General features: G+C 33.9%; 1 long non-coding RNA gene across 1 annotated transcript in view; it reads left to right on the forward strand.

Moving 5' to 3' along the window:
• LOC116576578 overlaps window positions 1–23,025 on the forward strand; it is a 235,030-nt gene that overhangs the window by 12,545 nt on the left and 199,460 nt on the right. Inside the window, exon 2 of the long non-coding RNA XR_004280210.1 lies at window positions 3,495–3,547. This is a non-coding gene — a long non-coding RNA (uncharacterized LOC116576578). The remainder of the gene's footprint in view (window positions 1–3,494; window positions 3,548–23,025) is intronic.

Genomic DNA, 23,025 nt, shown 5'->3' on the forward strand with positions numbered 1-23,025 from the left:
TTGATGTACCCTGTTTTAAAGAAATCTGTCCTGTGGCATGCAAAAGAAAGCAAATTATTTTTAAAAGAAAAAAGAAAAAAAAAAAGAATGAGGAACGGATGGGTGGCTCAGTTGGTTAAGCAGTTGCCTTTGGCTCAGGTCATGATCCCAGAGTACTGGGATCAAGCCCCATGCTAGGTCTCCCTGATCAACAGAAAGTCTGCTTCTCCTTCTTCCTCTTTCCCCACTTGTACTCACTCTTGCTCTCTCTCTCTAAATAATTAAATAAATATATACATAAATAAATATATACATAAATATATATACACATAAATAAATATATAAATAAATATATACATAAATAAATAAATATATACATAAATACATAAATAGATAATCTTTAAAAAATTTAATGACTAATCCTTGTGGGTGTTATATAGTTTTCCTAAGGGCTGCCATGACAAAGTAACACAAACCAGCTGTCTTAAAACAACAGAAATATATTCTGTCCCAGTTTTGGAGGCCAGAAGTCTGAATCAAGGGGTGAGAGTGCTATACTCTCTGATGATCTGTGGGGTCCTTCTGTGGCTCTTCCTAGCTTCTGTTGGTTGCCAACAATCTTTGGTGTGCCTTGGCTTGTTGATGCATCATTTTTCATCCAGTGTCATATAACATTCTCTGTGTCTTCATATAACATTCTCTTCTATGTGTATCTCTGCATTTCTTTGTCCAAATTTCCTCTTCGAACAAGGACATTAGTCATTGAATTAAGACCCAGCATAACACATAATGACATCATCTTAACTTGATTACATCTGCAAAGACCCTATTTTCAAATAAAGTCATATTCCTAGTTATTGGGATTAAGACTTCAACTTATCTTTTTGGTGGACATAATAAAACCAAAAACAACAGATATTTGCCTTTTTTTTTTTTTTAAGAGAATGAGTGCAAGCACATGTGGGGATGAGCAAAGGGAGAGGGAGAGACTCTTTTATTTTTAAAATTTATTTATTTATTTGAGAGAGAGAGAGAGACAATGACAGCATGAGTTGGGGGAGGGGCAAGGAGAGAGAAACTCAAGCACATTGTTCACTGGGCATGGAGCCCAATGCAGGGCTTGATCCCAGGACCCATGAGATCATGACCTGAGCCAAAATCCAGAGTCAGATGCTTAACCAGCTGAGCCACCAAGGTGCCCCAGTTACTTCCTATTTGAAAACAATGATCTGAACTTTTCACATTTACTTTCTTAATTTTCTTGCTTCTATCACTATTAAAAAACTTTTTATAATTATGCTAGGCAAAATGAGGCACAGATTAATTAAACGAATTACCAAAATTCTCACAAGAGGTAGAAATTAGAGCTATTTTGTAAACATGGATAACCTGACTTGAACTGTATATGAGATCTTAAATATCTTAGGCTAGAAATACATGTAGTACGAGGTTGTAGAAAATAATTTATTGATGGGTGAACTCACTCCTTGCTGGGGATTCCCAGATCTGGCAGGGGTACTGGAAACAGTCTCAAAAGTTGTCTGAGATGGTTTATTAAAACTCGGACAGGATAATAGTCTTCAGCGCTTGAAATGGCAATGAAAGGACATTTTGTTACAGCACTAAGGAAAGGTTAAAAGCTTAAGGAAGTAGGATGTTAGAATTAATTTAATTTGCAAGATGTAAATATCTACCACTTAATTGTGTTCCCCAGCAGGTCCTCGAGGACATTTCTTTCACTTAGTCAATTACTAATGCCCTGATGGAGACCACATGGGCATCTTAGTGGCTCAGTGGTGGCTGACCTCTATAAACTACATTTAATGGTATAAAATGCTTCTATGGAGCAAGGCTCTTTAATATGAATGGGGTCAGTGGAATTCTAGGGTAGCAGAAGCTAGGTGGCAGTACTTATTATTGACATGCGGTGCACAAAATCAGCATAAAGTGCAGCATTGGGAGACTGAAATTCAGGATGCCCCATCTAAGGGGATCTGTGGCAGTGTCTAAAAGATCATAATTGTTTTAGGAGTTACATAGTGGGACAGACACTAGAATGTTGCTGAGCTGTATAGAATCACAAAAATAGCAATAAGAGCTAGTGAACAGTGAGATACTTTTTGCTCCCCCCCTTTCTAAATATAAGACACTTAAAAATCCCTTAGTCTGCCAGTTGAAGAAGATACTTTGTTTAAAGACCCTATAATGCCAATGTAAAAATATACAACAGAAATCATTTTGATTCTTTTTAAAGGGGCTCTGTGACCATTTTGTAAGTTCATAGTATACCAGAGAAAGAAGAATATACTAATATTTTGATGAATTTTAGACATAGTTGCTAAGTTGGCTCTACTACCAAGAAACTCAAAATGTCCTCCAGTTATAGTGGTGCTTACAGAAGTTAGATAATGGAAGTTAGATTATAATTGAATCTCTGGTCTAAGTACAATTCACAGTGGGCTCTGTGATGATTTTTCCAGTCTTCAAATGTATAATTAGGATAAACATAGTTGGCACCTGACCTGTGGAGAACAGAACCCCTAAACCTATCTATCTCTATTCCTTACCCTCTAGACATAACTTAAAGAAAGCAAGTACTATTTCATTATATCTCATATTTCCGTGGTTCAGGAAATTGTGCTGAACTTGGCTGAGAGACTCTTTTGCTCAGTGTGTCATTACGGGGGTCACTGGTGACATTCACCTAGCATCTGGTCAGGTTTGAAAATAAATAGCTTCCATTAACATAAGTGATGTTTTTGTAGAGGTAGTTGATAGGTTGCCCTCAAATAGGCCTCTTTCTCTGTGTAATCTCAGAATTTTTTCATTTAGTCTCTCAAGTAAGATGGTGGTATATTTTACAAAGTGTTCAGACCTCCAAGAGACTAAGTTGGAATTTGTGGTCTTTTTAAAGACTAAGCCTCCAACAAGCATAGTGACACTTCTGCTATAGTTTGCTAATTGGAGCAATCACAGAAGAGCCAAAATTCACGGAGAGTAAACATAGAGCCCATCTATCAGTTGAGAAGTGCCAAAAATATGCAGCCAAAAGGTGTGATCTCTTGGTTTATCATTGCTCTCAGAAAAACCGGCTACCACTGATTCACTGGTCCAAGGCACGTTAGACCCAATTTGTAGATCGAACTCAAAGTTAAACCCCATGTAAAACATCTGATATTCAAATACTCATAGATTCATAAGTAAAAATAAGTGATGCTCATTTAAATCACTAAGTTCTGGGAGTAATTTATTATTAAGCAAAACTGATTAATACAGTCTTTACAGACGTAGATCCAAGATCAGGTTTAAGCACGTCTAGAAGAAACAAGTAAATCACATGATCTGATGATGCAGGCTCCCAGGTCTCCTTTTGTAGACCAGTCCCTCTTCTTCAGGTCCTACCAGTGGTAAAGAGGCTTCTCAATGAACAACTAAAAGAAAATATTTGAGTCAATTTCCCAGATGGATGGAAATAGATTACTGATAGATTATATTTGATATATTCTTACTTTCAGATGGCTCTGAAGGACTGTTATGAAGAGAATTCTTCCTAGTAACAGAGCTAAAAGTAAGTACTTAAATAGCCAAGTTGCATATTTGGTAAAGAAGGAGGAGATACGGGTGTTTGGTGGATATTTGGTGGATATGGATCTTTCCACTGAGTAGTGGAAAAGATCTTGTGTAGTTGTCTAGAGCTTGGAATGAACAAGTTTGAAAGAAATGGAATGCACAATCTTGAGGGAAATGTGTGTGAAGTTACCAATGGATTGAGGGTATATGTATCCTTGTGTCTCACATGAATGCTCAGAAATAAGTAGCTGTCACTAATGATTCTAAATAATCAAGTGGACAGAATGACTGGTTTTATGGCTACAAACCAGACTTTCACCTTAGCTAGACAAGTTTTTAGTTTGTTTGTTTGTTTGTTTTTGTACGAAGTGGCCATGAAAACGATGGTCGTCATGACAGGCGGACTCTACTGATGCTAATGGCAGTGTATTGTAATTTGTATATATTGGCATCTGCATGAAACTGAAAAACATGCTCTCCCTTGATAAAATTTTCAGGACACTCAAGTATGATGAACAAACCTCGAATTCATCATAATAACACCATCCTCTAAAACTTCTTGACGTTTAGCTTGTTTCTCATATAAGGAACATGAATTGACAATTCTAAAATTTCCCAAGTAATTGTTCAGTATATTTTTTGATTAACTTCTGTTTATCCTTCCTTAAATATAAACTGGAGAAAGAAAATATGTCATCTGTGGTTTTTAAAACAAGAATTTGTCAAGATGAACTTTTTATCTTTATTTCTATCCTTTCACATTTTTATTCAGCAAAACATTGGGCTGAAAAAGTATAACATTGATGATGAATTAGAATTGTAAGAATTTTCACTGTCAAATAAAAATTTTCTCCACATCTTCTTATGCTGCTGTGAATAATTTACTTGTTGTTTCATTATAAAAATATTTTTGTCATGATTATTTGCATTTAACGCATGTGCAGAAACATGAGAGTAGAATAGATTACCATGCCAGAGTGACCTAGAAAAACGGAAAGATCATTTTGTTTGTACTTGTATCTACTTCTATCAAATACCAGATGGTCTGGAAAGGTAAGACAATGCTAATGAGTCTCAAGATATTGCATAGCAATTAGTGAAGCAACCAAGGTCAAACTACCATTGTTTGACTCAACAAACTGTTTAATTTATAAATAGTTTTATTTCCCAGAAAAAGAAAAAGAAATATCATGAAGAAAATATTTTAGTTTCTAAATTTTAACTGTTAGACTCTCCTAGACTTTCTGAATACCAGTTCACACTATTTTTGTTTTCTGTTGTGCAGCAGAGGATTATTCAGCAGGTTTGAATTGTCCCCATTCTGCTCATTCCAAGGAAAGATTTGGTCTTTGCTCAGCTCCTTGGAGATAATCTTTAAGCCTTTGATTCTTACCTATTAATAATATCTTTGTTTACCTAAGGCCATAGGGCCACACCAGATACTTTATGCTAACAAATGTGATTTTTGGAGGAGCTCTTCGGCCATACTATATATAGTTTATGCTAAGAGTGTGATCTGTGTTTGGGTCCTTGGGTCACGTGATATCAGTTTGCTCTTTAGAGAGTCTGTCGACCGAAAATCACATGGGTACCTGTAGGCTGTGCTTCCAGTGTCTTTGCATTGCCTTGTCAAATTCCTTCCCTATAATTTTCAGTAGTTATTTGTTGATTATATTACTTCTTTTCTTTTTTTTTTTTTTTTTTTTTATTTCCAGCATAACAGTATTCATTATTTTTGCACCACACCCCGTGCTCCATGCAATCCATGCCCTCTATAATACCCACCACCAGGTACCCCAACCTCCCACCCCCCGTCCCTTCAAAACCTTCAGATTGTTTTTCAGAGTCCATAGTCTCTCATGGTTCACCTCCCCCATTTTTATTATGTAAAATATAAAATGAAAATGAGGACATATAATGTGGCTTTAAAGATTATGGGCACTTTTAAATAGATGTATGGATAAAGATGTGATAGAATCATATGTAATGGAATATTACTTGGCCATAAAAGGATGCAGTCTTGCTATTTGTGACAACATGGATAGACCTGGAGGGTATTACTCCAAATGAAGTAAGTCAGAATGAGAAAGACAAATACCATATGATTTCACTCATATGTGAAATCTAAAAAACCGATGAATAAACAAACAGCAGGATCAGACCTATCAATACAGAAAACAAACTCATGGTACCAGAAGGAAGAAGGGTGGTGGGGTCATGGACTAAATGAGTGAAGGAGAGTGGCTTCTAGTTACAGATGTAGGATTCCTGTTATGGAATGAATAAGTCACAGAAATAAAAAGCGCAGTATAAGGATAGTCAATATATAGTCAATGATATTGTAATCAGTGTTTCTTTGGTGACGGTAGATACACTTGTGGTGAGTATAACATAAGATGTAGAGAAATTGAATAACTATGTTGTACATATAAAACTAATGTGACTTTGTGTATCAATTATACTTAAATAAAAAAAAAATTCACTTGCAAATTTGCATCCCCCCAAAAACAATTATGAACATTTAAAAAATTAATATATACCATTTACTTTGTTCAATCTCAGTTTGATTTTTATGAGTAGCACAGATTGTATTAAGCATTTATTAAACTACAAGCTTTAATATTAATATTACAAGCCATCATTGTGTGATCAATTTTTAAATCATCCAGATATTGCTAGTAAGTGGTAAAAAAACATATACAGGTTCATGTTGCAATCTCTACACCAATTTCAAACCATGTTATTTAACAGTATTTGGAGAAAAACACAATAAAAACTTTTTTCTAACAATTTGAAGACATTAAATGTTTTAGCTTTGTTTTTCTGTTGTCTCTGATTTACTAGCAAAATGCAACTATGTGATTTTTTTCAAATCCAAATCTATTGAGGTTCAAGTTAACATCCTTTGATAATTCACTTATTTGATAATAACAATAGTAATCAAACAATAATAAGATTTGATTGCACAGTATTTTAGTTTACTTTAAAAAATATATATTTGCATCTAATGGCTGAAGTGAAATTTGCATTTTGCATAATTTGATTATAAATTAGTTGAGATCATGTGAGATTTAAGTTCTCTTAAGTTTAGTTTTTTGATTTGTTAATATTGTGTCCAATTGTAGTTCAATTTCATTCTTGACTTACAATATTTTTATGATATTCAGTAAAGGAAATAAATGTCACACAATGTATTTAATAATGAATCTAGAGTACAGTTTCACTGAGCCTTTGTGTAATATATACATTTCCACTTTTGTAAATAGTGTTGCGACGAATATAAGGAAATTTCCAACAATATTTTCAATGAGCATTTTATTATCAATTGAAACTCACTAAATGATTTTTCATAAAAAATTTTTAGAAATAAGGTTGATAGTTTGTCTGGATTTGTTTAAAAAGACTCAAGGTATATAGATTGTTCAAAATGCAAATGTTACCTGTAGTTTGTGTTTAATCTATAAATAAGACTATGACTTTCGTCTCATTTGTGCATGTACAACTTTGTTTCCTCTTATTTTTTACTTTATGCCAAAGAAAGTGGATAAGAAAAATGAGAACTAATGTTTACTGTTTATTAACTACGTATCAGTGCTTCTGCTAGTCACAGAAGTAAATTAATTTGCCCAAGTTCACAGAACTAGTAATTAACATAATTGAACAAATTCACAAGTATATGAACTAAACACTGTTTTACTGTAGTAATTGTGTTCCTTTTATGATCTCAGGTCATTAGCAACTGTATTAAATCTAAACTGTGCTATTTGAAGACGCTTTTGAAAATAATGACACCCTTATCCAAATTTGCAAGACTTTTCTAGTTACTCTTCCATGAACATCTGAAAAATGCTAATTTTTCACTTATCTTTTACTTTTGTTTTTTACAACTTAGACAATTTCTTATTGCTATCCACACAAATATTCTTTCTTCAAGTTCCAGTTCGGCATCAACTATTTGTATTAATCTTTCCTGAAGTATTCTATCCATTGTTGATTTATGTATTTATGAGCTTTGCTATTTTAAATTGTATTTTCCTTTAATGGTTCCTATTTAATCTTGGTATTATTACGCTGGTAAGCTTTATAACTGATCTCTGACAGTTCTTTTCTGATGTCCATTGATTACCAATAATATTACAGAAAAAAGAACAAATATATGATGGCATGTGTATAAATTATAATAGTTAAGATAACTTCTGCTTAAGTGAGACATTGATAGATTAGTTTATATCTTCAAGCATTTTAAATAATTAAAAAATTAAAAGTCACAGAGAAGCTTAATACAGTCTTCTGAATTACTAGTATGTAACTGAGCTTCTATGAAGAGAAATAAAAATAGTAATTCCTGTCTTCTGGCTAGAAGTATTGTATATTCATTTTTTTTTTTTTAGTATTGTATATTCAGACAAAGGGTTATTATCCAAAATATATAAAGAACTTACAAAACTGAACACCCCAAAACCAAATAATCTATATTTAAAATGGGCAGAAGACATGAATAGACATGTTTCCAAAGAAGACATACAGATGGTTACAAGACACATGAAAAGATGCTCAACATCACTCACCATCAGGGAAACATACATCACAACTAAAAATGAGGTACCACTTTGTACCCGTCAGATGGCTAAAATTAACAACACAAGAAATATTAGATGTTGGCAAGGATGCTGAGATAGCAGAATTCTCTTGCACTATTGATGAGAAAGCAAACCGGTTCAGCCATGCTGGAAAACAGCATGGAGGTTCCTCAAAAAGTTAATACAACTCTCCTGCAGTCCAGCAATTGTACTACCCAGTATTTACCAAAGGATACTGATTTTAGGGGACATTTGCATCCCGATGTTTATAGCATCATTATTAACAACAGCCAAATTATGCAGAAAGCCCAAATGTCCATTGACTGATGAATGAATGAAGAAGAGTATACATATACAATATTTATACATATACACATACATATACATAAATATGTATATATACACATATAATATATAAATATGTAATATTTATATATAAAGATATATTATAGAATATAAATATAATGGATTATTACTCACCCATCAGAAAGAATGAATTCTTGCCATTTGCAAGGACGTGGATGGAGCTGGAGAGTATTATACTAAGCAAAATAAGTCAGTCAGAGAAAGGCAAATGCCAAATGATTTCACTCATATGTGGAATTTAAGAAATAAAACAAATGAGCATGGGCAGGTGGTAGAGAAAGACAAGCAAACCAAGAAACATTCTCTCAACTATAGAGAACAAGCCCGTGGTACCAGAGGGGAGCTGGGTGGGAGGGAAGTTCTGAATAGGTTTTGGGTTATTAAGAGGAGCACTTGGGATACGCACCAGGTGTTGTATGTAAGTGAATGAATTGCTAAATTCTACACATGAAATCGATATCGCACTGTCTACTAGCTGGAATTTAAATAAAAACTTGGAAAAATATTGTATATGAAAGTATATCATTAAGATTTTATATACATCTGTTAAGCATACTATTGGCATGTAAGGACTGAATATCAATTAGAAAGCTCACATGCTATCTTTTACTAAGGAGAAAGGACTCTCTTATAGAATACCAGGTAGCAATACAATAACAAATCGGTTATTGTTATACCCAGTAATAGGTAAACTGTACAGAGAAATTAGAATTAAAAAATGGATGAGAGAGAAATGAGTGTACATTTGTAGTATCCCCTGGTTGACATTTCAAACAGAAAATAGAGCTTCATTTTACAGGCCTCAGACAGGGCATGGGGTTTTTGCCAGTAATGCAGGATAGATCATGTCAACCTTCTTCATAATTCATGTTTTTTTTTAAAGATTTTATTTATTTATTTGGCAGGGAGAGAGAGATCACAAGTAGACAGAGAGGCAGGCGGAGGGTGTGGGGCAGTAAGCAGCCTTCCTGCTGAGCAGAGAGCCCAATGTGGGGCTCCATCCCAGGACCCTGAGATCATGACCTGAGCTGAAGGCAGAGGCTTAACCCCCTGAGCCACCCAGGTGCCCCGCATAATTCATGCTGTGATGAATCATTCATAAATACTTTAAGTTTTGTAGAAGCAGATAAAATTTTAGTGAAGTCATAATTTAAGCTAACCATGAATAGTAGATTTTTTCTTCTCTATTCTTCTGAAAGTATAAATTCCACCCCCCTCGGGGTTTCACTAATGGAGAACAGGTTGGTAATTATAGAAAGACTTATGAGTCTCATGTTATTGTGTGTGTATATATATATTTATATATTTATATATACATAGATAAACATCATTAATTATATCAACTCTGTCATATTCTTCAGATACTCAGGTTTTAGAAGACCAGCTTTGTTTTACATTTTTAGGAATTCCTATGGTTTTCCTGACATGTAAAATCATCTTCATTCATGTCCTTCTTTTATGTGTTCTTTCTAAACAGAAAAGCCAATTTTAAACTATTCTGTGTATCACTTTTTGAGTATATTTGCTATAGTTTAAGACAAAACCCAGAGTAACAGATAGTATTCAGTTTAGAAAATGTGGACAATACTAAGAAATTTCACTGGGATCAGAATTAGTCAAGTTAGGTGACTTACATTTTTTTTACCAAGAAAATTATTTCATTGTATTCAAGTTATTTATTCAGTTTTGCCTTTATAATGCTTCTTCCACACTGAGAGCCAAAAGTGATCTTAAATCACCCAGAATCTAATACAGAATCTGGCACAGAAAAACACTTAATTTTTTTTTTTTTTTGGTTGGACAAGTTAATGATAACTTTTTCCAATATCAAATATTTACAAAGAATTCGTGTCAACTTCTACATATAATGTTGTAGAGATATAGATATATAATATCAGTAGATATGGGCCTGCACCAAGAAGGGCATTTGATCAAGACTTGGCCTGTTGGACGAATTTAAAGCCAGGAGACAGGGATTGACAGAGAGGAGGACAGTATAGAGGCAGAGGAAGTGTGTCTGTGTGTGTGTGTCTGTGTGTGTGTGTATACATTTATTATATATATATTATATATATTCTGTAGGATATGTAATATATATATTCTCTGAAATCATGACAATAATAATTTATTCTTTTTTTTTTTTTAAAGATCTTACCCATTTATTTGACAGACAGAGGTCACAAGTAGGCAGAGAGGCAGGCACAGAGAGAGAGGGCGGAGGAAGCAGGCTCCCTGTTGAGCAGAGAGCCCAATGCGGGGCTCGATCCCAGGACCCTGAAATCATGATCTGAGCCAAAGGCAGAGGCTTAACCCACTGAGCCACCCAGGTGCCCCTATTCTTTTGTTTTATTCAATTATATTTTGAAGTAAAAAATATCCTGTAATTGGCAGTAAGTGATTTATAACAATTATTATCCTGAATGCAGTTTTTTCTTCAAATGAGTAAGCAACATGAAGTTGCATGTTGAGAGTAGAATGAGACTGGGAAAGTTTTATATATATAAGAGTTTCAAATATAGAGGCACCTGGATGGCTCAGTTGTTAAGTGTCTGCCTTTGGCTCAGATCATGATCCCAGAGTTCTGGGATTGAGCCCCACATTGGGCTCCCTGATCTCTGGGAAGCCTGCTTCTCCCTCTCCCACTCCATGGTGCTTATGTTCTCTCTCTCACTATCTCTCTCTCTCTGTCAAATAAATAAAATCTTCCAAAAATTTTTTTCAATATAATAGTGTTTAACTATTACAGTCTGATATATCTGCATAAATTGTAGAAATGAAGCAATTGAAAAATAAACCTAAACCTTAGTCAGTAACCTAGAAGCAGTCACAATTGTTTGGGATATTTTCTTATTTTATAAACATGTTATATACATAATATCTATTGCATCAGTCAACGTTCAGGAGAAACTGAACCAATGAGTAACATATTGAAGGATATATCATAGAGAGTTGGCTTACAAAACAGTGGAGGTTAGCTAATCAATTCAAATTCTGGAATTCAACCATCAGGAAGGAAAGATCATCAGCAAACTGGAACCTCACAGGATGGTAGAAGCTGGTGTCCACGGGTAGTTAAACAGGGAAGAGATGGTACAGTAAGGAATTAACATGAAAAAAGGCCAGAGTTGTTGTCCACAGATGGAATTCTTCAGCTCTGCTTTAAAAAAGACTTTTAACTGATTATGGTAGCATACCCACAGTAATAGCCCTAAAATTCCACTCACTTAGCAAATCTAATTGCATCTATTAAATTCCTTCACAGGAGCAACTAGGTTAGTGTTATTAAACAGCTGGAAATATTAATCTAGTCAAAGTGACGTATCAAAAAGCCCATCACATCTATTACTTTCTTTATATTGTTGGTGTCCTAAAATATAAAATCCTGTTTTTATTTAGCTTAATAATGCAAGTTTTTTAAGGTAAAATCATTCATGTCTCAATAATACATATCGATATACCAGTATTTTGCTAACCATTTTAATATTGGACACAAGTAGTTTTCAATTTCTCATTGCCATAAATAATATCATTCTGAATATATTTGCATATAAAATTTTATTAACTCTCATTCCTTTTTTTTTTAAAAGATTTTATTTATTTATTTGACAGACAGAGATCACAAATAGGCAGAGAGGCAGGCAGAGAGAGAGAGAGGGAAGCAGGCTCCCTGCTGAGCAGAGAGCCCGATGCGGGGCTCGATTCCAGGACCCTGAGATCATGACCTGAGCCGAAAGCAGAGGCTTTAACCCACTGAGCCACCCAGGCACCCCAGTTCTCTTATTCCTTAATAAAATATGTATCTAGAACAATATTACACATGGATTATGGGCATTAAGATTTAATATTTAATATTGTTTTTACTAGTTTTAAATTATATATTAAATGTTCTTTGAAAACTCAAGACTTTGTCTTCCCCACCTCTTTCTACTTAATCAAGCCCTACAGTGGTGCCTGGGTGGCTCAGTCAGTTAAGCATCTGCCTTTGGCTCAGGTCATGATCTTAGGGTCCTGGGATTGAGCACCTTGTCAGGCTCCCTGCTTAGAGGGGAGTCTGCTTCTCCCTCGGCCCCTCCCCCTGCTCATGTCCTCCCTATCTCTCTCAAAGAAATAAATAAAATCTTAAAAAAAAAATCAAGCCCTACAATCAAGGTCACAGTTATGTGCTCTATTGGTCTATGGTATCAAGGATCTAAATGAGTAAAATTCTTTCCTATGTCCAGAGTATGCACTATTAAAGGATTTGTTCCTCTTTTGTGACCTCTTTATTTTTTCCTTTTTTTCTTTGAAACTATGTGCAGCCAAGGTAGCTATTGTAGAAATAGTTAGATGCAGGTGTGATTTGGGAAAACATCTTAGCCTTTAGCTAAGCTCTTGCAAGTTCCTTAGAAAGCCAAAAAGGGTCAGCATAATTTCTAGGACATGGCAAATGGTTAAAGTAGTTCTACTCTTGGGAGAAGCTCTTTTTCTCCTAGTTAATCTTTATATATTTTCTCCTATGCATCTGGATGTATAAAGAACTCGAGAGCCAAGATTTAGCCAAGTTCTCTAAATTAAAGAGGGAAAGGGAGCCAGTTAGGCTAGAGGACTAGTCCTCATGGTCCATACAAGTCCCACACATATTCCAAGTAAGGAGCCTACACAAAAGCTAGAACTAAAACATTTGGATTAATGTTCATATAACAACAGTATGCTGTGCAAACAGCTCATAGGATTCTAAGGGCTTATGGTAATGAAATGCCTGAACACCCAGGAATCTAAAATCTTGATGGCACTAATCGTGAGAAATATCAGTACAACTTGGGTTACTGATCATTTGCATGCTCTGAATTCCTAACAGGATGACTCAGAACTTCAATTAAAGGAATTATTAAAATGTTTAAAATAAAGCCTCATACAAAGGGTTATGTTCATCAGAAAAGAACTCCAACAAATGTATTCATTCTGTGAAACACATCAAATGTTTTTATCTTACTTAGATTTCAATTAGTTTATGTCTAATTAGTGGGAAAACAATTAAAATATTAGTATATATTACTGTCTCAAGATGTCATATTCATACATGTGTGGATGGATATTTTGATGGTTAGCAGGATGGATACAAATATGGAAATACAGAGATACATAGTAATATATAGATAAATATAATTATAGCTACTTTTTGTCTACTTTGTGTTATACACTATTCTATATTATTATACAACATATATCAAAATAACACTATTATTGTCCTCACAGATCGAATAGTATCAAGAGGAAGAAATAGTTTAAAAATGCAATTATTTATAATATAGTATGGTATGATCCTAATTTCTGATTAGCATTTCTTAAACAGGTAAAATATCACTAGTCATTATTAAGCAAAAGATAAAAATGACCTTATTAAAATAAAGAACTCACTGGGGATGAGTCAGTGGTATTAGGAAAATCAGATAAGCAAGCCAAAAATGGGAAGGCTATATTAGCAAAATATATAACCACAAAGGACTTATGTTGAGAATATGTAACAATCGACCATGTCCATAGATAGAAAACAGATGACTAGAAGAATGGATGAGAGGATCATATAGGTGATTTACCAAAAAGGATATTTAAATGGTAAATAAATATATTAAATGCTGTTTGACTTCATTAGTAACCAGATAAATTAAAAAATATGGAACACAAGGACACTCTTACTGGTGTGACTAAAATTTTAAGATTGCCAGTGTAATATATGAGAGTATAGAGTCTTGAAAGTTATATACATTGCCAGTAAGAGTGAACATTCATACAACTATTGCAGAAGGAGTTTAATTAACATCAGTAATGTTAACGACATCTGTCTGTAATCCAGTAATTTCTGCCTTAGGCATGTACTGAATTGAAATCTATGCATATATGCATCCATAACTACATAAAGAGGGCATGTACAAGAATACAAATAATCCCATTATTAAAAAGAGCTATGAATAGAAAGAAAACTGGTAAATAGATAAATTGTATTGATTCATACAGTGATATGCAACATATCCTTGAAAATAAATGAACTATGCCTTCACACAGTAATCTGGATAAAACACAATCATAATACAAAGTAAAAGAGATACAGTACAAAGTGGCATGTGCTGCCTAATTCCATTTGCACTAAGTTCAAAAACAAGTAAAGCTAAACTTTAGTATTTAGGGATGTATATTTGAATAACTGAACTCTACAATAAAAGAAAATTTAAAAAAAAACACAGTTAATGTAAATTAAAATAGTAGTTAACTTTAGTGAGGAGGAATTTGCTAAAGAGAAATATAGAGAAGATACTTGAGTACTGACAGTTTTATGTATTAGGGTAAGAGTTTTATCAGTATTCACATTATAAAAATTTGAAGTGTACAATTATTTTTATATACTTTATATGTGTGTTACATTTCACAATAAAAAGAGTATAAGAGTAGAAATTCCAGGGGCAGCTAGGTGTCTCGGTGGGTTAAAGCCTTTGCCTTTGGTTCAGGTCATGATCTCAGGGTCCTGGGATCGAGCCCCACATTGGGCTCTCTGCTCAGTGGGGAGCCTGCTTCCCCCCTCTCTCTCTGCTGACTCTCTGCCTACTTGTGATCTCTCTCTCTCTCTGTCAAATAAATAAATAAAATCTTAAAAAATAAAAAAGAGTAGAAACTCCATATGTATTTTAAACTTTATCTGGATTAAGTATGCTCTCAAATTCATTTAACTCTTATTTACTTTCCACGTGGCTATTGACTGTGGAAGTTGCCTTATGATAGAAAACTCATTCAGCATCCCTTCACTAAATATTTTTAAGGATTTACTATATCTGCTAAGTGCCGTTGTAGATAATCAAAATTCACAGGTGATGCAGATAGTGTCTCTGTCCTCAGAGAATTTATAATTATCTTTTCTAAATGTGTAGTCTTTAAATGCATTCTGATGAAATGATATTTTGCTCAGGAGGCGATTGCTAACTTAATTGAAAATGTACTCAGAAACATAATACAGTGACTCTTCTTGACCAATTCATTGTGATTTAACTACATTCAAGGTTGTGTAAGCCAAAAGTGTATTACTATAGTATATATATTAATTTATTAGTCACCTATATAATGATCTGAAGAAGATCCCTTTCCCCACAAAGGATCTGAAGAGTCCTATATCTATTTCCCTTACAAAATGATTGTTTTCTCTGGAATCAAAGAGATTTGTATATAGGAAAATTATGTTTTTACACAAAAATTACATTTTTTGGAAATGTGATTATTTATGAAGAGTTTCTCAATGTTACATAAATTGGGACAGTGTGAAGGGAAGTAGGAAATAAAGCTGCCTGTAAAGTATATTTTTTTTTATAAGATATATTTCAATGACTACCATTTTTACCTTATTTCCTTTATCCTTGCAAAGCAGTGTGGATATTTAAGAATGATATTTTCTGTTAGATGTGAGTAATATTTTCTGACAAGATAGACAGATTCCAAAAAAATTCCAAAAGCTTGAATCCTTTTTGAGCACCAATATAGAAAATGAAATCTTGATCACTAAGTTGCAGTCATGATAGGATTTTGAAATAAAACTATTTTCAAACTTTATTTGCATATAAGTCTTTGGAAAAGGACCAATTGTTTGAACACGTTTAATAACATTGATAATCTTTCACTTTTCTACCTAAAAGCAGACATCAGAGGAATGTCAGTTTAGTTCTTAACTCTGTTCACATTATGTTTGTTACTGAAATTGTCTTTTTCATTTTTGATTAGCAATAAAACTTATAAAAACAAACCAAACACCTAAGGATTTCTAAGTGAGACAGCTTAAACTCATTTTTTTAAAATATTTTCTTTCATAATTTCTGGTGAGATTTGCCCTGGGATGATGAAAGGATTCTATTATTGCCAAAAATTATAGAAGGAGTTATCTGCATACCTAAACCTCAAGGTACTAGAGCTTAGATAAAGCAGATAAAAGATAACTTTATACAGTATGTTTTCAGGTTTAAATGTATACCAACTTCATTCTCATCACCAATTAACCCACTCTGAATGGATGAGAGCCTCTGTGCAATCACACACTAACATTCACAGAGTGACATCCCACCTTGGTAGAATGATGTCTGGAGAGTACTGGCCATGTCCTTTTTTACTGAAATGAACCTGTGCTTTGAAGCCTTCCTCCTCAATGAGCATGTTGCCCAATCATACCTACAAAGACTTGGTGAAGTCTCCTGGGGACAATGAAGATGTTGCTTATCCCTAAGAAAGTGACATAAGATATCCAAATGTTCTTTCTCTGCCTCTGGATATTGTGTTTCAGTGTATAGACATGACATGTGCAACTATCTTGAAATTGTAAGAAAGAATTGTCTTTCTTTGAAAGATAGATAGATGCAGGAGAGCATCTTCACCAAATTTGTTCAATCATCTTACTTTTTTTTTTTTAAACTAAACATTCTGTATTATAAGTACCACTTATATTCTCTTTACTTTGCCATTTAATGTGCCAATTTGTTTATCTGAAATACTAATTTATTATTATTTTTAAATTTTTTATTTTTCAGTGTAACAGTATTCATTGTTTTTGCACCACACCCAGTGCTCCATGCAATCTGTGCCCTCTCTAATACCCACCACTTGGTTCCCCCAACCTCCCACCCCCCGCCCCTTCAAAACCCTCAGATTGATTTTCAGAGTCCATAGTCTTTCATGATTCACCTCCCCTTCCAATTTCCCCAACTCCCTTCTCCTCTCCATCTCCCCTTGTCCTCCATGCTGTTTGTTATGCTCCACAAATAAGTGAAACCATATGATAATTGGCTCTCTCTGCTTGACTTATTTCACTCAGCATAATCTCTTCCAGTCCCATCCATGTTGCTATAAAAGTTGGGTATTCTGATGGAGGCATAATACTCCATAGTGTCTATGGACCACATCTTCCTTATCCATTCGTCCGTTGAAGGACATCTTGGTTCTTTCCACAGTTTGGCGACCAAGGCCATTGCTGCTATAAGCACTGGGGTACAGAAGGCCCTTCTTTTCACTACATCTGTATCTTTGGGGTAAATACCCAGTAGTGCAATTGCAGGATCATAGGAAAGCTCTATTTTTAATTTCTTGAGGAATCTCCACACTGTTCTCCAAAGAGGCTGCACCAACTTGCATTTCCACCAACAGTGTAAAAGGGTTCCCCTTTCTCCACATCCCCTCCAACACATGTTGTTTCCTGTCTTGCTTATTTTGGCCATTCTAACTGGTGTAAGGTGATATCTGAATGTGGTTTTAATTTGAATCTCCCTGATGGCCAGTGATGATGAACATTTTTTCATGTGTCTGATAGCCATTTGTATGTCTTCATCAGAGAAGTGTCTGTTCATATCTTCTGCCAATTTTTTGATATGATTGTCTGTTTTGTGTGTGTTGAGTTTGAGGAGTTCTTTATAGATCCTGGATATCAACCTTTTGTCTGTACTGTCATTTGCAAATATCTTCTCCCATTCCTTGGGTTGACTCTTTGTTTTGTTGACTGTTTCCTTTGCTGTGTAGAAGTTTTTGATTTTGATGAAGTCCCAAAAGTTCATCTTCGCTTTTGTTTCCTTTGCCCTTGGAGACATATCTTGAAAGAAGTTGCTGTGGATGATATTGAAGAGGTTACTGCCTATGTTCTCCTCTAGGATTCTGATGGATTCCTGTCTCACGTTGAGGTCTTTTATCCATTTTGAGTTTATCTTTGTGTATGGTGTAAGAGAATGGTCGAGTTTCATTCTTCTACATATAGTTGTCCACTTTTCCCAGCACCATTTATTGAAGAGACTGTGTTTTTTCCACTGTATATTTTTTCCTGTTTTGTTGAAGATTATTTGCCCATAGAGTTGAGGGTCCATATACTAATTTATTTTTAAGTTCTACTGCTAGAGAAATGGACACCCATTCATTAATTTTTTTAAAAAAAATTTAAATTTCTTTTCAGCATAACAGAATTCATTTTTATGCACCACACCCAGTGCTCCATGCAATACGTGCCCTCCATAATACCCACCACCTGTTTCCCCCAACCTCCCACCCCCTGCCCCTTCAAAACCCTCAAGTTGTTTTTCAGAGTCCATTCATTAATTTTTTGTTTACTTTTTAAAAACATGTATTGCATGCAAGCAGCTCTTCTAGAAATAAAGGAAATAGAAGAGAACAAAATATACATAAAGCCAGTGAGTGACTCAATCAAAGCAACAAAATATAATACATTTTATATGCAAGGCTTGAGAATCAAGTTACTAAATTACAAAATTTTGTCATTTAAGATATTATATTTCAGGGCACCTGGGTGGCTCAGTTGGTTAAGTGACTGCCTTTGGCTCAGGTCATGATTCTGGAGTCCTGGGATTGAGTCCCGCATTGGGCTCTCTGCTCAGCAAGGAGCCTTCTTCTCCCTCTGAACTTTCCCCTCTCATGCTCTCTCTCTCTTAAATAAATAAATAAAAATAAAATAAAATAAAATAAAATATCATATTTCATTTGGAACACCATGGCAATAAATATACTTCAAATATAAATCAATTTCTCTTTCTGTGGGTCAAGTAAAATTATTGGACAAAATACATTATATGATGGATCCAGCTGGAATTCAGTCTAGGAATTAGAAATAAGCAGATTTTGAAATTGAAGTTAAAAAAAAGTCAATAGGAGAACAACAATCTGAATGATTTTATTGAGAAACAAAGTACAGTATTTTAAAATGCTGAACCAAAAATGGAACATCTGAGTTTTGTCCCTGACTTACTAGATGTGAGATTTTATTTCAGCAAGTTGCTTAATATCATTAATGACTTAATCACATAAAATAAAATATTGCAGTGTGTTAGAAAAAGCAAATAAACATATATAATAAAGGAATTTTTTTTGATTACTGTAGAGTGGCATAAATCTATGGTATCATCAAGAAAAGCATCAGGAGGACAAGAAAACTATAGTCAGCTATAGGTGAATAAATAAGAAAAAAAATGTAAATACATTCATCTATGAAGGTGACAATTTTCAAGCCTCATTAAAATCACTCTTATCCTGTGAGGGAAATATCCCATCTGTGCTGCTGTGTTTCATTGTCTAAGATTTGTGTGCTCTAGGAATGGAGTGAAAGAGAAGCTTCTATTGCTACAGAGAGCTGGCTGTGCTGCTGATGAAACACATATCACTCACTCCTTCTCTTGGGGGTGTACATGTGGAAATATATTTGCAGTTATATATTTCATTTCACTGTAAATAAATTCATTTACAGATTTCCAATCTATCTCTCATTTCATTGGTTTCTCATATTATTTTTCTCATAGTGATATAAAATATAATAACATAAACAAACAAACAAAGGTCTCAAATGACACCACTGATGGAATTAGAGGTGGAAACATGATGTATAGTACCAGTGACAAAGGCTAGAACAGAAGGGAAAAGCCAAGGCCAGTTATAAGGAATCCAAATGAAATTACCAAGAGGTGAGTAAGAAGGCTCAAAGGATAGGCAGAGGAAGCAGCAGGATAGAGGACTGGGGACAGTGTGGGAGAGAGGGGCAAAAATGTTGACCTAGCCTAATTAATTTTAGGCTAATGAATTTGTTCAGGCTTGAGACTAATTATAAAAGTTCTGGATGCATTTGTGTTCTTGGTAGTTCACATTTAAAAAAAAATTTTTCTAAGTACATGCATCCCATGTAGACATACATCTGTAAACACACAAAATTTTGACCCAAGTTCTTTCAGTGCATTTATATAATCAGTAAAATACCATTATCCATATTGATATAATCTTAAATGTTTATAAAACAACACTAAGCATTAGAGAAATACATTAGAATAAGATATTGAATTGTATAAATTCAATTATTTTGTGATCCAGAATCCAATTTGTATATTCTTAAGTCAACCCAAAATACTTGAACACCCTTAATATGTCCAAATATATTTGTAACTTACATAAAATAAAGCCTGAACTTGTAATGTTTAGAGCTAAGGTTAAAGGGAAAAAAAAAATAGACAGTAGGGTGAGAGGTAGATTATTTGTTTTGAAGAAAGAATTGAAAAATGTATAAGTAATTGATTATAGGAATGGAAGAAAATGAAATAGGAACCATTTATGTAAAATTAGGGCTATTTCATTGAAGATTCTTTTCATTAGCACAATCCAAAAAGGTATGATACATGGTGACATGGAGATAATGAGACTGAATTTCTGAATGATGACTGTTGGATAAATGCATAAAATGCCCAGAAGTACTGAAAGAAATATAAGGCTTCCAGCTAAATGCATATTTGGAAATTATTTGGTCTATAAATGTTGGTTTCATCATTCTTTCTCACTTTGCTTTTGTGTATCATGTTAGATGATAGAAGAAAAATAAGAGGAAAAACAGGTATAATTAAATTGAAGACATTAAAATCTACAACAGTATGTCAGGATTTTCTGTGAATTTATTTTACAATATTCTCTCTAGCTTTAATTTCCATGGATTAAAAACGTTGACTGGGCTATCAGTATACAGGTTCTCATTTCCTCTTGTTCACTCTAATGAGTCGCAAGGGCATCCTGGGTTATTAGTTTTCCCAGCTATTAGAAACTTGATTACTTCCTTTTCCATTTATTTTATTTTCCTCCTTAGTCCTACTAGAATACGGCTTTCTAAATAATCTTCCATTTGCGTGGTGCCTCTTCCCTGCAGATTTGATTATTTTTAAGCTGGTCAGAAATATGTCTGGCAAATGTGTGTTACCTCAATTTTTCTATATTATTTATTTTTTGCTTTTGGATTTTTTGTTTTGTCATATGTGTCAATTGTAGAATCTCAGAAGTTTAGCCTCATGGTAGTTAGCTGAATTACTTTATGGGTATATTATTAATGCTCCTATTTAGGAAGTTTGAAAATACATACAATACTCTCTCTATATAATGTTTTCATCACAAACACTATTCAAATCTACCTATTTCTATCCACTGTACCTACAAGTTGATTTTAAGGAGTTTTGTTAGTTTTTCTATTTTTTTTTTCTTAAAGGGAAGTGGTCACATAGAACTTGAATACATTGAAAAAAAGAAGTTTAATAATCTCCAAGCATTTTGAGATTTTTTTTCTTTGGTTTGATTTCTCTTAGAAGACAGGGCATTTCTTTCATTCTAAAGCTATAACTCAAAAGTCGTTGGATTTCTAGAATTATTTTTATCAAACCTAGATGGAGTAATAATATTTAGCAGATATTATAGCCTGTAAGATCACTCTTTACATAATAACACAAATATTCAGGGACTCATCTTCAAAATATCCAGGCATTATTTGCTATTTATTTTACACTCACTGATATCTTTGAGGGAAAAAATTTGTTGTTTGTATAAGATCATTTCAGATACTGTGTAAAATTATATATATATATATATATATATATGTCACATAAATAATGCTAATGCAATAACTCTAAATGATATTGCTTAAATGAATCTTGTATAAATGAGACTATGAATAAGGATCTATATAGTATTTGCAAAGAGGTGGTGACCAAGATTATTTCCTTGAACTCTAGTATATCACTTATTTTTTCTGAAATATAATCATAATTTTACTGAAGGCAGGTTGTGTTGTAATTGGTGTGTGTGTGTGTGTGTGTGTGTGTGTGTGTGTATGTGTGTATAGACCCTGTCTGTATTCCTATTACAGGATTTTACAGGATTCTTCACAGACTAGGCACACCTGAAGGTCAGGACCATGATGTATTTATCTCTGTGCTAGCAGCAAGCAGAATGTCTTGTACACCACAAACATTTATTCCATATATGCCCATGAAATGGGAACTTTTAGATTTTCTTCTTTTAATTACAAGACAGAAGATGGCTATTTGCTTTTTTTGTTGTTACAGAATCTACAAGAAGCTTTAGTTTAGCAAAGTCAACCATCAACTGTGTTAATAACTTGGGAACTTAACAATCAATTACTTTTTCTCTGCTGGGTTTTCACGGTTGAATCAGAGCAGCACATGAAATGTTTTGGATCTGAATTCACTTGTAATCTGTGAACTTCCAAAAGAAGGTGAAAAGAGGACAAATGACGTCACCAGTGGGAAAATGTGTGGGAAAACAGAATGGAATAAGATGTGCCAGCGGTAATGAAATTAACACCCAAAGATACCAACTGAGGGCTCCTTCTGATGGCTTTAATCAGCAATCATTAACCACAGGAAAATTCCCAAGGGAGAAATGAATTGTGTTAACTGTTTTCTTGGAGGAACTGTAAACAACTCACCTGCTTTTTAAAATTAGGATTAGGGGACTATATTATAGTTTATTTATACATTCAACCAAATTAAAAGAGATTTTTTTCTATGGAAAAAAGAAAAGATACAGTCAGCTGTCAAAAAAAAGAAACATGCATACAAAGAAGAGGTACACAATAGGTTAAAAAGGAAAAAAAGAATGAGAGAGTTGGATGTTGCAAGAATTTAAGCAAAGTCAACAGACAGAAGTAGAAAATGCTGGCTTAACATGGGTTTCAAAAATTTAGAAAAGAGAAAAAGAGTGAAAGAGA

This window comes from Mustela erminea, chromosome 17 (genome assembly GCF_009829155.1).
Source record: "Mustela erminea isolate mMusErm1 chromosome 17, mMusErm1.Pri, whole genome shotgun sequence".
In the NCBI taxonomy this organism is placed as follows: domain Eukaryota; kingdom Metazoa; phylum Chordata; class Mammalia; order Carnivora; family Mustelidae; genus Mustela; species Mustela erminea.